Genomic DNA, 18027 nt, shown 5'->3' on the forward strand with positions numbered 1-18027 from the left:
ATTACATGAGACTTAACAATATTTCACTAATATACAGATCATTTTTCCATTCAACAATCATTGAAATTGTCTCAAACCTCAACAAAATCTATTATAAAAAATAAACTATAACATGACAATACCCCATCATCACAAGGGAAATGACAATATTTGGCTGAAAAACACATCATTGTTCTATTCAAATATACATAAACTTTATTTCCAAATTAAACAGAATCCAGTAACAAACATATCATTCTTCTATTCAAAAACTGCTCCAAAAAATCTCTCTAAATAATTAAAAAAAAAAAAATCTTAATTTAAATAATTAAAAAATCCTAATTTAAATAATTAAAAAATAAAAATAAAAATAACTAAATAATATATTATTGATTTAAATAATGTTAAAAAGAAAATAAATAAATAATATACCACTAATGTAAAATATTGATGACATGTCAATGATTTCAACTCCATTGATCCACTCGCCCGCGTGCTGCTATACCGAGTTTCGTCCTCCATGGCCGTAAACGCTCCTCGGCTGTTGTGAATATGGCGCATTACAATGTGTAGGCCGTCATCATTGTACTAAATGCTCTTCGTTTGTGGACGCAGCCAGAAGCGATGCAAAGCAGGAGAGTGTGGTGCATCAGCACTGTGTTAGGCTGTCACTAGACAGCGATGTGTCAATTATGTCGTATGCCATAGTTTGCTAACGAGGAAACAATTCTCCAACCCGTCCCCACTTGCGGGTAGGAAATTGACGGGCACTTAAAGTCTGCGCATTACGTATCAAATCGTCTTTTGTTTTACCCATAAAGTAAACCACTTTTTTTTAAATATGGAGTGTAATATTTAGTTTTATTTATTATTATATAAATTAGTGTATTTATATAAATTATATGATTAATAAATGTTGAGAGGCATTATAATATTTATGTTATAATACATTTATATTATTAAAATCATAAAAAAATAATTATATTATAATGTTATTTTAAATCACTTATTATTAATAATTATAAAAAAAATTAATATGAATTATATATATATATATAATTAAATTTTTAACTATAGAGATTTATTTATCTTAGAGATTCTTAACATGTCAATAAGTTTTGATTCAATAAAATGACTTATTAATACCACATGCCTAAAAAACCATAATTCGTGTTTATAGGGCACGTATTCATATGCTATATTTTTTTTAATTAATCAAATGAATTGAAAGAGCAAAAGGACATAACTATTTTTGAGATAAATCTCAAGCTTTGATTAATAACTACCATAAAAAATATTGTAGAATATTACATGGAGGTTAAATCCCTACCATTCACTTAATAGTTGTTGATAATTAAATTAAATCTTACAAACCCTATTTCAAAATAGACATAACTATCTGCTTAAATATATAACTTACTATATGTAAGTTTATAAATGGAAAATGATCCTTTATATAACATTTTTTATTTACATATATCCTATAAAGTATATAGGGAGCTCACAAATGGGCCAAGCAAATTTTGCTAACCCTATCATGTCTCAATGGAGAGATTCTCATTAACCATGCTTTCATTGACTGTGAATTGTTTCTCATTTGAATTAGGCTTTACACTATAAGGAAGATAATATGTGCATGATAGATTTAGTGGTAAGATGGATTTATGCCCAAATTTAATATGATGTTATATGTCAGCTCCATATTTATCATGAAAGGAATTACCTATTCAACACACCATTGAAATGTTTTAACAACCATGTGCTTATGATCAAATCTCTAGATGTACAAAGCTTTCTTTATTTTTTATCCCATATTTATCATGAAAGGAATTACCTATTCAACACACCATTGAAATGTTTTAACAACCATGTGCCTATGATCAAATCTCTAGATGTACAAAGCTTTCTTTAATTTTTTTATCTCTCTTGGTGCATGAAAGATCTAGAGTTAAGATGAATCTATGCTAATTATTAATATGCCTCATGTCAACTCTCATTATAACCACAAAAAAAATTACAAATCTCCACCTAGTAAATAACACAATTCAAATGCTTTAACAATAACTCTAGATTTATCATTGTTCTTAGATTTTGAGCTTAAAAAAAAATTGCACTCAAAAGATTTTATCCCCCTTAACACATAATAAATCTATGTTAGTGTTTTCACATGTCACTTTACTATGGTTTTTCTTCATTGTCTCAATGGTATATTGAATAAAAAAAAATTAAAAGTACCCTCTAATACAATAAGAAATATTTTACCTTTAATTATTTTATATAAATAAATAAATATATTAAGATTACCCAACAATTATCTCTTGGAAACTAAGATTATATTGTTGTCCGTTATTTAAATTAAACCCTTAAAACCTAAATGTTGTACTTTACACTAGAATGAAAATAATTATAAATGTGATAATGATGAAGTGTTAATGGTTAACCATTAATATTAATGTGATAGTGATGAAGTGTAATGGTTAATGATGAATGCATATAATAGGAATTTTATATAAATGCTAGAATTCTATGGAGCCAATTCATTTGGTTCTTGTGGCAATAGTAGGCGATTCCTGTGGATTCTCTTCGTTATTTCTAGTTCCATTGGTGTAGTGGTAAAGGAAGACCACGAAGGTAGAATTTCTTGCTTTATGTGGTGTCTTTTTCTTAGTAGTTGTTTACAGGGTCTTTTTCTCAGCTAAATAGCTTTGTCAAAAAGAAATAGTTGTTTATGGTGCTTTTCACTGTTGTTGAGTGTGTAAATGATAGATTCAAATTAGGGACTACCATTCAAATTAAAGGGTTCATGTTTGTTCCTTTTCCTTTGCTAGTGCAGTTTCATTTTCACCTTTCTTGTCATAAGATAGTGATTCAGCTTCTCCTTTCTTGATTGCAGGTTAAAATTTTTTGTATTCAATATTGCTTCAGGTTCTTGGGACTTATACTTGTTCTTAATGCTTACAATTTCTTCAAGTTTTGTTGCTTTTTCCTGATTGGTAATATTTGCACACTCAAAAACAATGTTAGATTCATAAACAGAACCATATTGATTTTTGTCATCCTGCTCATTCATGGATTCTTCAGTTTCAAGATTCTTCACCATGCCAATTGCTGCTTTCAAACCTACATCAATATGTTTAAAAGATTTCTCAAGCCATCCTTTAATTAGCTTTATCTCTGCATCATAATCAAGCTTGATATCTTCAAACTTGTTTCTTCCTTTAACTGCTACTACAATTTCTTCTTCATGTTCTTCCACGCGATCATCAAAAACAAACAACAATTTATCAATCATTTTCTTTTCAGAGATAACTTGCAATTCATTTTCATAAAATAAATATCCATTATCAAATTTAATTGCAAATTCATCCGTTACGGCTGACTCATCCACAACTTTTTCCTCTGCAACCTCTCTCAATAGCGATCGATCAAACATACAACAAAAACTCAGCACCACGCTCATCGCAACAATTGACCATTCACCACAACTCGTGCAGTAGAAAGAATATTTCCTGCAGATTAATCCTTTCTCAATAAGGCTCAAGGATTGTATAAAAAATGCATTCACTTGCTTCAGTGCTTAACACATATACATCAATGCCTCAAACACTTGGTGCAAACATCAATGCAATCCCTTTATATCATAATCGGTTAACCAATGTATATAGTAACCACATATCAATTTAAAGTTTCAGATGTTGTTGCCATATTAGGGAAAATTTCAAAACACTGCAAATCCGAACAACAACTGTATAAACATACCAGCAAAAGGGGATCTCAAACACGATTTCAACTTCAAGAGTCTACCTTTGCACCTTTGATAGACATCCCTGCATTACAAGACATAACCACACACACTGCTGATCACAGTTTCTTCTCACACGGTCTCCAAGATTCACAACAGTGACACTTTTGCGGCTCTCAAGCTCTCAATGCACAGCACCCTCTTTTACCAGCACTTCGCAACTCCTCGTGGGAAATCCCAAACTCCTTTAGCAAGCGGCTCTCCTCGGCCCTCCAAGCTCCACACACGGTGCTTCAATGATTCTCTTTCAACAACACTCTGCAACAAACAACTTTAAAAAAATACTCCTAGGTGGTACACAATCCACCACTATTCACACACAAATCGTTTCTTGAGACCTTCACAGGTGTCTCCACTCCTTGGCGCTCGCTCTCCTCTGCCTTACTTGCCGAAACACACAGCGGAAATCCTTGGCTCTCCTCGGTGCTCTTCCTTGAAATTCCTCGGCTTCGAAGCTCCACGCTCGAATGGATTTCTGCGGCTTCCACTCTACCAATACTTTCCACTGGCTGGAATCTTCCTTGAGAGCCCTTGATGTTGCAGACGTAGCTCAGCGAACAGCTCCAACACTACGCTCCAACTCACAACACACAATCGAGCCCTCCTTTGCACTGCTCACCAACACACCTCTTCAAGCCACACTGTCTGCTCACACGGTGGCAACCACAACGCTCTTCTAACTGAGATCCGGCCTCCACGCTCTCACTCTCAATGCACTCTTCTTTTAACACAACTCTACAACGCTCAGCCGAAACCCTCGGCTTTGATACCATATTAGATATTGCTCTGATACCATAATAGATATTGCTCCGATACCAAATTAGAGACTGAAGACTCGAACACTCAGCGTCACGCCTGCTCTGATACCATATCAGAAACACTGAAGACTCATGAAAAGAGCTTGTTCATTGCATTAACAACCATAGGAATTTATACACAAAGACAGCCATAAATGCTACAGCAATCTACCGACATTTATGGTTTAACAACAATGGCCGACTACCGCCCCTTACCGCCAACTAACATTGATGACCTGCGGACTTCTAGAACCTATACTTTGAACATCCGCTGTATTCTCTAGATTAATCTAGCTACTGCATTAACAGAAAGTAGTTGGAATTAATACCTTCCAACACTTGCTCGCCACCCATTTAGTTTTGTTTTTTAGATGGTTATCTTTTGTTGAATAGAACACATAGTAGCTAATATAGACAACGACCTGCACGAAATTCTACAGAGATATCCCGTGTCTATAAAACTTTTAGATGTAATGGAGAAAATATGCCTATGTAATTTCTTTATCTATAATGAAAACGTTTTTCCTGAAAATGAATGCATGTAAATCGGTGCCATGTGCTATCTGTATTTAAGTTTTAACTCCAAATTGCAGCTTTGTATTTATCAATGCATAGCTACATTGAGACGTCACAGTGGGTGCGTGTTTTCTCTGGAAATGGCGGGCAACCTCCTCTACAGCGGATCCTCCGGCGATCCCGAGCTCAGTGAACACTGTAAGATCGGTCACGGTGATGGAGCTGTCAAGTTGGAAGTTTCAGCGTTTTTTTTCCTGTATGTATGAATAACACACCATTGCCACCGGCAAAATGATGGAATTGTCAAGTTTTTGAAATTTTTAAAATTATATATTACTCTCATTGTTATCTGCAAAAACTAAGGAAGATTCTACAAAGCAGAAAAATTAAGGGTTTATATAGTCAAAATAACCGGTGCAAAGACCGTTCCAAATGAAGCATATCTTATGTTGAGACTTGTATTTAGGTAGGGAGCTTATTATTAAACTTTCTCAATTAATTATTAATTGACAAATTTTTGTATTTCATAGAGTATTTTTTCCCAAAAAAAACTCAAAAAACCTCAACCTAATATCTTATGTAATATAAAAAGATTAATAAAGAGTTTAATAATCTAAGATATAGTAGTTAAAAAATTTCTAAGCAATTTGTTCTATTTAACAAAAAAAAAATAAGTTGATAAATGTTTTAATTTTGAAATAGAATTTACAAATTTTTAATATAATTATGGATAATTATTAGGTGAATAGTAAAAATTTAACATTCACAAAATATTTATAAAATGTTTTTAGTAGACAAATGTAAGTTGAAATTTACCTTAAAAAGTAGTCATGCTTTTTTTATTTTACTTTATTTTAACAAAAAATCTACTGAATATCTATGAAATATTTTTAGTAGATAATATAAGTTGAAATTTACCTTAAAAAGTAATCGTGCCTTTTTTATTTTCACTTTAATAAAAAAAAAGGGTCATATCTACATGGGCCAATACTAGGCTTTTCTTATTACATGTTTTTAAAACGTATATATATTTAATTCATGTATTAATTCTTTTAGTGATGAGGAGGAGAAGGAGGAGGAGAATTAAGGTCCACTAAGACCAATATGGTCTATAGGACCAAAGTAAGAGGTTAATTGAGATTCTTTAGCATTTTATTTTCATGAGCGAAAAAAAGAGAGAGAACTATAATTTTGGTTACTTAATAAATCAAAAAGATCTATAGTGCGGCAAAGATTCTGAAAATTAGACAAAATGTGATTTTGAAAATTAGACAAAATCTTAGTAAGAGTTGGGCAATCCAAGAGAAAGCTTAGAATGGATGTGAGTAAGAGCAATCCAATAGAAAATGTTTTTCATCTTCAACCTTCTTTTTTGAATAGATCAATTTCACTTTGAAGATCATGAGAATTAGTTCTTGTCTTGGTAATGTTCATCTTCTTCTTACCACTGGTCAAGGCAAAAAGATAATTATGGTTTTCTAAATTGGGTTGATCAGCGCCTTATAATATCTTACTTTCCTTTTTCCCTCTAATTAGTTATCGTCCCACAATTTATCCCTCAATTTTAAAATAATAATATTTTTAATATTATCCCAAGATAATAATAATTTAGTTTAGAATTATAAATAATTTTGAAATGATAATAAAGTTACCATTTATGTTTTATTTTTATTTTAAAAAATATAAGATATGTTATGAAGTAATTGTTTTTATATTTATGATGAATGTAATTTAGGTATTTTTTTAGCTAAATAAATCCCAATAAATCAAAAAGATCTATAGTGCGGCAAAGATTCTGAAAATTAGACAAAATGTGATTTTGAAAATTAGACAAAATCTTAGTAAGAGTTGGGCAATCCAAGAGAAAGCTTAGAATGGATGTGAGTAAGAGCAATCCAATAGAAAATGTTTTTCATCTTCAACCTTCTTTTTTGAATAGATCAATTTCACTTTGAAGATCATGAGAATTAGTTCTTGTCTTGGTAATGTTCATCTTCTTCTTACCACTGGTCAAGGCAAAAAGATAATTATGGTTTTCTAAATTGGGTTGATCAGCGCCTTATAATATCTTACTTTCCTTTTTCCCTCTAATTAGTTATCGTCCCACAATTTATCCCTCAATTTTAAAATAATAATATTTTTAATATTATCCCAAGATAATAATAATTTAGTTTAGAATTATAAATAATTTTGAAATGATAATAAAGTTACCATTTATGTTTTATTTTTATTTTAAAAAATATAAGATATGTTATGAAGTAATTGTTTTTATATTTATGATGAATGTAATTTAGGTATTTTTTTAGCTAAATAAATCCCATGTTTAGTTTTTCCAAAGTAATATTTACATAAATATTAATATATATATATATGTAAAATTTACTAAATGAGAATATGTAATTAAGAAAAAAATGTCACAGAATATGTAATTTAAAAAAAAATGTTACAGATTGAAATCTTAAAAAAGATAGTGTGTATATATATATATATCTTTAGTTCAATCAATGTGAGAAAAGTAACCCTATCTCACAAATAAATAAAAAATACTCTTTATATATATATATATACCAGTTCCTAATTTTTTTTTAACCTTTACAGAACATTTTCACAAAATTAAATTAATGCAATAATCTATTTTCTTCTTGTGAATCTTTCACATGATTTTTGAGTTCTCGAGAGCTAAGAGGAGTCGCTGTAATATAAGGAGCGGGGAGGTTTTGTTTAGAAAATAATATGATAAAACAAATGCGAAGAAAACCTCGAACTTCGTGAGTCTGAATCATATTACCAAGGGGCATATGACTGCTGTAACAAAATGATGACTCACGGGGGGCAGAGACAAACCAAGATGGCCAAGATTCCAAATCATCCAGTCAACCTGCAGAGGAGAAATGGAAAAAGTTTGAGGTTTGAGGTTTGGGGAGGTTTCAGATCCATTGGACCTGAGATCTTCTCGAGGTAACATATGTTTTAATATTAAAACATCAGGTTTAGTAAAAAAAAAAAAAAAAAAAATTTAGGGTTGAAGTATTCGACTCAATTTTTCTTATTTATTTCTTAATTAATTACACAAATTTCATAATTAATTATACAAATTATAAAAGTCATAGTATTAAGAGTTTTTTTTTACAAAGGTTATTTTGTATTGTAAAATTATAAACATTATCATTGAGTATAGGAGACTTAGCTATAATTATGAAGAGAGGCATATTCTACAATTAGTGCTATATCTGATTCTATTGGTAAGTATAGTTTATTATTTTTTAAATAAAAAACAAAGTTAAATAAGAATGAATATATATATTTGATTAGTTTTAACTAAAATTTTACATATATGAATATATAGAAAACAAAGGTATATATATATACACCATAGTAGAATATTTTAATGCCCATAGACAAAACGTTATTGAAAAGAGTAATAAAAAGGAATATAAGGTTAAGTAATATTTATCTCTATTTAAAAATATATTAATAAAATGAAATAGTTTAATGTAGACAATGTGATTCATGAATAAATTGTATGAACTAATTGAAAAAATATATTACATAAAGTAAGTAAAAAATAAATTGATATGGTTAGAACATTATAAGATATATATTTTTAGTTGATTTCAAGGTCTTGAATCCATTTATGCATTCAAAAACTCAATTTAAACAATGAAAGCTACACATGGTGTGTCTGGGTGTAGATAAGAGAGAGAGAACCAATATAAATCCATCATAACCATGGATATATCAAACATCATGAGGGAGCAAATCTCTTGAAGTGTAGAACTTGAGGGAAGGTTTGCACATCGATGGATTTGATCCTTCTTGACACACGATAAATTTCGAGTCAGATGGATCTAGTTTATATGCAACTATGAACAAAGTAAATGTCCATCAACATTTCAAGATAGTTAGGGTAAACTTGACTTGGGCATTAGAGTCAATTCAATATAGTCATGAATGGATTTATGTTGATGGTTGATGGGATAGATGTTTCAATAACACATGGTTTTTTCCATTGCATCTTCATGTAATTTAGCCTAATTAAGGGCATGATGACTTCATTGGAAGATGCCTTTGGGTGAAAGATAATGCATCTATTATTAGGAGTTCGTTTTGTTGTAAGGGTTTCTAGGATAATTTATGGTGTTGTAACACCCCAGAGGTGGAAGTAAAAACTAAAATTATTGTTGTTAGTATTTTACTTTTAAATTTTTGTAATTACGAAAATAGATAGGAAAAGAACAGTTATAATAGTTAAATAATGAATTTCTTTTATGTAATTCTGGAAATGGTTAAGAGTCAGAACAGAATGAAGATTTCAAGAGAATCTAAAGAAAGTTTGGGAAATAGTTTGAGGCAGTTATTATTCAGTTTCCTTTCTTCTAAGTCCAGGAGATAAAAAGAGCTCTAGAGGGACGAATAGGGGGTTGGCCACCAGAAGGAGGAACCACCTGAAGAAAAAGGATACATGAAAATTGCAGGAGTATTTCCAGAGCTGGTTAGACCAGTGGAAATTTCTCCAGTCAGATTGATTTCTGAAATGTTCCAGATTGGACTCGGGTCCTGAGGTTTGGAATTGTAACCTTGATAGATTGCATCCAGCTGTGCCAAACGATTTCTAGGGGGGGAATCTGGATTTAATTTCTAGTTCCGTTGGTTGGGCGGACTGGTCTCATTCTAGTATCGAACACTTAATCATCTAAGGAATATCAAATAAGTATATTGATCACTGGTTTTGATGGTAGAATAAAGTTGTTAATAATGTGTGACCCTGTGAATTTATTATGAATCTTTAAATGGAAGAATAGCCGACAGTAAAGGTTTAAGGGTTGGTACTGACCGTCAGTGAGTGCCTGTGAATAAGTCAACCCTTGTTAAGAGGAAAGACTATAGATAATGTTACTAATGATAAAATGTATAATATGTTATTGTCATTAAAAGAAATGTTGAGTTTATTATTGTTGTTTAAGGAAATGTCGAATTAAAATATGATTGTTCCTAATAATAACCAGATGAAATGACCTTACTAGAGTTAGGAGCTTTGATAATGAAATTCTTTCAAGTACAACTATTATGTCTGCATTTACAACAAATATTTTGTATGACATACAAGAGATGAAATGTTATCACACTAAGAATGAAAGCAAGCATGTATACAGATACCCGATTCAATTGTATGTATATTAGCACGAGATATAACACTCAGACTAACAATGAGCCATTTATGTTATAAAAAAACTGAAAGGGAGAAACCCTCAAATCTGAGTATTAAAATCCCAATGGGGATAAACTTCCATGAGGTTGTCAAGCAAAGACATCTACCTAGAAAACAATAAACCACAGAACTGGAAACCTCATATGAAACACTAAATTGAGAAATTTGAATAAAATTAGGTATTTGTATTCTGAGTAGAATACCACCCAAAACTCTTAGGAATGCTCCTTAGACTAGTCAGAAGAGGAAAGATAGGTGGGTCTCAGCATTTCAGGGTACCCATTGAAGATTGAACCTGAATAGAAGGTGAATATCCATACTCGTTAAGAGAGAAACTAATGGTAGAAATCGACATATGAGGTTGTTTCCATAGTTGACCACTAGCCGAGACAAGAACTAGAAGCACAAAAATTCTAGAAAGTAACTGGTTACCTTAAATGCCGGAAACACCTGTGAAATGTCTCAAGCCTGAGTCGTAGGTACCAAGACAGGGTTAAATGATAGAATTGACCTTAACAACAAGGAGAGTATCGCCACCATCTCTAGCTAAGTATGAAATGAAAATCAATAGCATGAAGGAAGCCATTACAATTTACAAGAAAGGAAATTAAGACAAGTCGTTTGGTTGCAATAGAGCGGCAAATAACTGTCCATGAATTTACTAAGAAAATAATAGTATTAACCAGCAACATAACTTCTTAAATTAAAAGAACAAATATACACATATGAAACATCCACTGTGAACAACACTATTGGAAACTTAAAAATACCACGGTGAACATTTAAGTATGGCCAGAGAGCATAAAAACCCTCAACACAATCCGACCAAGGACAACTCAAGTATAAACCCTCATATGATACTATGAGTAGAGACCAGAAGGATAAACAGAAATTCAAAAATTAACCAAATACAGGGTAAGAACTCGAGGGTTCTCCCATAATCCAAACTTGGGACCATAGTCCACTGAGGACCGTGAACGAGTCAAAGTGCAACAAAGAACCAAGGGCTATGTGTTTACCAACCTGATAGCATAGAAAAAATGTTGTTGGATAACTGTCAGAGCCAACGAACTTGGTGGTTGTCCTATTAACCTGAAAATGCAATGAACCTGTAGGTTAGATTCCATAAGTATAAGTCGGCCACAGGAAAATGAAAGAAGTTGGTTAAACAAATGTTAAAGAAAAAAAAAAATAGATTTAATTCCATTACCTGTGCCGACGGTGACTGAAGAAACCCCATGCAGTAAAAGATTTTATGTAGTATTGCAATGTGACATTTAAGCAGAGTCCAGAGTCGAAGGGAGTTGAGGGGCCATGGTGTGTCAGGTTTGCAGAGGCCTTGCGCTCCTCCTACCGGAAGAAGGCATCAATGGAACGACGGTTGCAGAGCCAAGTTACGCGGTGGAGAGGAGGGAAAGTGAGCCTTATGCATAGCAACCCAATAAGAAGTTACCCTAACGCTTTCACAAATGATCCCAGCCGTCGGATGAACACAGAATGAGACCATCATTAGATCACTGTCGTGTGGCAGTAGGAGGGATGCACACCTGGTGGCAAGCCTCGAAGTGAAAGCTCCACCCAACATGAGTTAAGAACTTAGTATTGTAATAATACTCGACTGTAAATGCATTAAAAATGCAACCATAACCTTATGTACATGAATCCTATTTGATGCGCAATGTATTAAAGCCATGCTTGACTTTGAATAATGTGTCGATTAAACTCGATAGTAGAAAGTGAACCTTTCTTTTAAACTGTGCCAATTAACCATTCCATGATTATTAACATTCATTGCAATTAGTTAGTAAGTAAAGCACGATCATTTTAAATAAGATAAAAATATTTATGTTATTGTATTGTTGAGTTAATTTGCATGTGACAAGTGGTATTAGAGCCTTCAGGTTCCTACACTGAGGCCTGAATGGATGATTATAGAATAACAAAAGTAATTATCATGCACAGAGGAAGAACGCGAAAGCATCATGCGACGACGAGCACGATCTTCCCCATCTGGAGGGACAACCAAACATAACCCAGAGGTGTGGGTATATTTGGGGGAGCGAAATCATAACACAAATGCTGCACTATTAAAAATAGTCTAGTAACTGCGAGCAAAGATGTTGAACTTACGAGTAGGCAATGAAAGATTACGATTGGAGCAAGAAAATATTATGAAGAGTTTGTCAGATAGGCAGAATCAAAGGAATCCTAATCCTAGTCAAGATGAGGAAAATAGAACAGAGTCACATAGACAGCAAAAGGAGTGTCCAGAGTCTAAGGGAGGGCAAACTAGCCATGAAGAAAAATCTGATAACGTATCTGATAAGAAAATATTTAAGAGACAGAAAACTGAACTTCAAGGGGAATTTAAAAATATCAAGCCACCAATATACAATGGAGAGGCTGAGGCTTGGTTAATCAACATGAACAAATACTTTCAAATATACGAGTACGATGATAATTTGAAGGCAAGGCTAGTAATATACCAATTGCAGGGTAAGGTGTTGTTGGGAAAAGTATCCAATACGGAATGACCCTATCCCACTCTAAGGGTGATAGTACCTCAGCAACAACCGAATGCAAAGCTATTCAAGATTACTTCTTTATGAGATGTAAGAGAGGGGAAAAGAGATCCACTAACCGTTATCTTCCGCTAATGGTTGATCCAATCTTCCCTCTTTGCTGCTTGCTCCCAGCTCCTTGCTCTTTCACTGGCCCAGCTACACAAAGATCCTGCAAAAGCACAAGAAAGGGAAACTACAAGAAGCATACATCCATAATTGATTCAAGGAATAAAATAAATCAAATATACAAGCATCAATACGCCATAGAGACACATGCATATAAAAGAACCTCAAATGCTTTATTAATGGAAGAAGTAAAGTTCTGAGAGTGTTACAACCATAAGAGGCCCAATCCAGCAACACCTCCTAGCAGAAAGAAATCTCCTCTTCACCTCCTTCAAAGCAATCACCCAATAGTTCTATGCACAAACCAACAGCACCTCCTTACATTCACAAGATTCCAGCCTCCCTAGACCTCATGAGAGAGCTCTATATATAGGAGATTTGGAGAAAGGATGAGTCAGCTTGAGCTTGGCATGAAGCTGACTAGTGTCCTCTCCCACTTCAGTTCTTCTTCAGTTCTTGAGTCCACTTGGAGTTTCTTGCTTCCACTTGGAGATCTAGATCCTCTTACTCATCACAAGGTGAATTCCTTGATCCAAGTGTCATTTCGGAAGCTTCCTGGGCATTTGACACCTTGCAGAATGACTGTGCCACTTGGCCAATCTCGCCCAGCGCAGGTAGCCTTCATTAGATTTGACATTCAGCGCAGGTACAGAGTGGAGCAGTTGACATTCAGCGCAGATGCTCAGTGGAGCAGCTGACATGATCCAGAATTAGCTTGTTTTTGAGTGTTTTCAGGTGGAGAACTGATTTTCAGTGCTGTGGTTTGCTGACCTTGTTCCTCTAGGGGTAGGAACAACATGTTTAGGGACTTTGGATCCCTTAGATTATCGACATTTCATGCTTCATGCTGTAAGGCACAAAAATGTCTATAACATAAGGCCACTTTGTGGTGGGAAGTAATTAAAATAGTCAGGGAAATTGATGAACAAGAAGTCACGTGGGAGCGATTCCAGAAGAATTTTAAGGTAAAATACTTGATCAAGCAGTTCTATGATGACAAGGCGAAAGCATTTCATGACCTGAAACTGGGACAACAATCTATGGATGAGTTCATAGCTAAGTTTAACTCCTTGTTGAGATATGTCCCTTACATTTGGGAAGAGAAGGCTAAATTTCAACGCTTCATCAACAGTACACCGATCTATATGAAGGAGAAGTTGGAATTTGACAATCCTAAAATGATGGATGAAGCGGTTAGAAAGGCTCGAATCTACTATCAACAGATGAAGCAGAAGGGTGAGGGCACCAAAAATTGGACAAGTAAGAAAGGGCAAAGAAATTTCTCAACCAGTAAGAGCATGAAAAATGCGAGTACCAGGTATCCAGGTCGGAAAGGACCAAGTGGACCTGTAAATAAGAATCAATAGAGGTATAGACCCCATAGTGAAGCATCTAGTAAGCTGGAAACTAATCAGGTTCCTAAACTTCCTTTGCAGTGTTGCGGTTGTGGAGAACCCCAATACTAAAAAAGCCATCCCCATCGAGGGAGATATGACCTAGTTACAAATTTACAAGAAGCTTATACTGTTGGTAATATGGAAAGGAACATACCAAGGATTAACACCACGTTGGAGGATTGGCAGGCATAATATCAACAATCGATGGTCGAATGGGAAGGTAAAATATCTAACCACCCCATTTCCATTCTGATAGATTCAGGTGCAATATTAAGCTATGATAGCCCAAGAGTAGTTGATTTATGTCATTTGACATGTATAAAGTTTAGAAATTCTTGGCTGGTCCAATTAGTGACAAGAGCTAAGAGAAGAGTTAATGCAAAGGTAGATGACTGTGTAATTGAATTGGCTGGGTAGCGAATTAACACCAATTTAAATGTGCTACCATTAGGTTCCTATGATGTACTGATAGGTATGGACTGATTGGAGCATCATTGGATCATAGTAGACTAGAAGGGAAGGACAATTAACTTCCTATCCAATAATGGAAGTAGAGTATAAATTTGGGGTATTAGAAGAGAAGTTAAGTTACGACCCATTACAACTCACCAATTAGGAAAGCGTATGCGTAAAGGCTATCAAATTTATGCATTCTAGGTAGCATACACTAACTCTAAACATAAACTATCTGTTTTAGACAACATACCAATTGTTCAAGAATTTAAGGATGTCTTTCCAGAAGATATTTTGCGATTGCCACCCAAAAGGAATCTTGATTTTACTATAGAATTGATCCCTGGAGCTGCTCCAGTTTCCAAAGTTCCTTACAGAATCACTGTTCCGGAGTTGACAGAGTTAAAAACGCAGCTTCAAGAACTATTGGATAAGGGTTATATTAGACCTAGCATATCCCCTTAGGGGTTCCTGATTTTATTTGTGAGTAAAAAGGATGGTACTATGCGATTAAGCATAGATTACAGACAACTTAATAAATTAACCATAAAAAAAGTACCCCTTAGCTCAAATCGACGATCTATTTGACCAAGTGAAGGGAGTTGTGGTATTTTCAAATATATATTTACGTTTTGGTGATCATCAGATTCAAATTAAAGATGAGGATATATATAAAACATCATTTAGAACGCGTTATGGTAATTATGGGTTCGCGTTCCTACCATTCAGACTCACGAACGCCCCAACAAAATTTATGAGTATGATGAATGGGAATTTTCACCCCCTTTTTGATAAGTTTGTCCTTATTTTCATTAATGATATCTTGGTGTATTCTAGGATTGTAGAAGAACACAAAGAACACCTGAGAATAATATTGTAGACCCTAAGAGAAAACCAACTCTACGCCAAGTTTAGCAAATGTTACTTTTTCAAGGATCAAATTCAGTATTTGGGACACATTATTTCCTCCACTGGCATAGTGGTAGATCCGGAAAACATTGAGACTATCATGAACTGGCTTGTTCCAACTAGTGTGGCAGATATACACTCTTTTATGGATCTTTCTGGATATTATAGACGATTTATAAAAGGATTCTCCAAAGTAGCATATCCAATCACCTCTTTCTAGAAAAAGGGAACAAGCTTTAAATGGTCGAAGGACTATCAAGAGTGTTTTGAACGGTTGAAGAATTTATTTATCATTGCACCTATGTTAAAAATTGCAGACGCAGAGGAAGATTTTATAGTTTGTACTAATTTTTGTAAAGAAGGTGTGGGAGGATTCGTAATGAAAAAAGATAAAATCATTGCTTACGAATCTCGTAATTTAAAAGATCATGAGCAGAAATATTATGCTTATGACTTGGAGGTAACTACTGTTGTTCACGTCTTAAAGGTATGGTGTCACTACTTGTTGGGGAAAATATTCTTGCTTATGACAGATCATAGCAGCTTAATGAACTTCTTTAGCCAACCCACCCTGAATGCATGCCAAGTTAGATGGATTTCATTCTTAAGTGAATTTTATTTTGAAATTAAACACCTGAATGGAAGGGAAAACTGAGTAGTAGATGTGTTGAGAAGGAAGTTGCATCATGTCTACAAAATTTTATTTAGTCGGGTGGAATTTAATTTTTCTTATCAAAGCAAGGAAGCAATTTAGAGGGATCCATAATATGAATATCTCTAGCGATAAGCTAGAGTTGCACAACATTCTAGAAAACATGGTGAGTATGTTATTAACTCTGAAAATCTGCTGATGTTTAGAGGTAGAATATATGTTCCTAACTAATTACCTGTGAAACAACTCATATTGGATGAATTACATAGGAGTCCTTATGAAGCTCACTCTGGCTATCAAAAATTATTTTGTGTAATTAGGAAAGACTATTACTGACTTGGTATGAGGAAATACATTATAGAATACCTTGCTAAATGTCTGGAGTGTCAGCAGTTTAAAACTGAGCATCAACATCTTGTTGGGTTGTTACATCCCTTACCTATTTTCGAATGGAAGTGGGACACCATAACCTTGGATTTCATAACTGGTTTACCCCGATCGGAAAGAAAAAATGATTCCATTATGGTGGTGGTAGATAAATTAAGCAAGGTAGCTCATTTTGTCCCTATCAAATCCACCTATCAAACCACCCAGATTACATATATATGCATGAGGGAAATTTTTAGGTTGCATGGGATGCCTCGAGTCATAGTCTCTGACTGTGATGTTAAGTTCACTTCTGCTTTCTAGAAAGCATTGTTCTCAGGTTTGGGCACTTAAATTCACTTTAGTACAACCTATCATCCCCATAATGATGGGCAGACTAAACGAGTCAATCAAGTGGTGGAAGACATCTTGCGTATGTACTTCATGCAACAACCTAGAAAATGGGAGGAATATCTCCACTTAGTATAATTTTCCTATAATAAGGGTTATCTAGAATCATTAAAGATGAGTCCCTTTGAAGTACTCTATGGGAGGAAGTGTACCATCCCTGCAAATTGGAATAGCCCTGAGAATAAAATAATATTAGGACAAGATATGTTGGAAGAAATGGAAAGAACCGTGAAAAAGGTCCGTCGAAGTTTGAAGGTTGCACAGGATAGGAAAAAGGCTTATGCCGATAATAAAAGGAACTAGCGTGAGTTCCAGGTAGGAGATAATGTCTATGTGGGAATTAAACCCAAGAGAAGTACTCTCAGACGGGGAAAGTGTGCACAATTGGCTCCTCAATTTTGTGGTCCCTTCCAAATCTTAGTTAGGGTAGGACCGGTTGCATATCAACTCACACTACCCATTCACATTCGAGTGCATAATGTATTTAAGAAGTATATATATGATCCTCGGCACATCATAAATTGGAAAGATATTTAGGTAAAGGAATATTGAAGTATATGTATGTGTGTATTTTTTTTTATCTCTAGATATATATTTAGATATGCCAAATTTATGAAAATTGGATGATGGCAGGTCGAATCGGAAGGATAATTCCTGGTAGAGCGGGGAAAATTTTAAGAACCCCCCCTAAATTTATATGTATAATAAATGGGCGAATCTCCATGGTATATAGGAAAAATGGAAGGCAAAGCTCTCACCAGGCATGGCGAATATTTTACTCAATTATAAAATCTTGTAAGATCTTGGTGAGTCTTTCACTAAATAATAAAACTTTGTAAAGTCCTA

The sequence above is a fragment of the Pinus tabuliformis genome, chromosome 1_2, assembly GCF_031772625.1.
Source record: "Pinus tabuliformis cultivar Carrire ecotype Pingquan chromosome 1_2, CPIR1, whole genome shotgun sequence".
NCBI classification, from domain to species: domain Eukaryota; kingdom Viridiplantae; phylum Streptophyta; class Pinopsida; order Pinales; family Pinaceae; genus Pinus; species Pinus tabuliformis.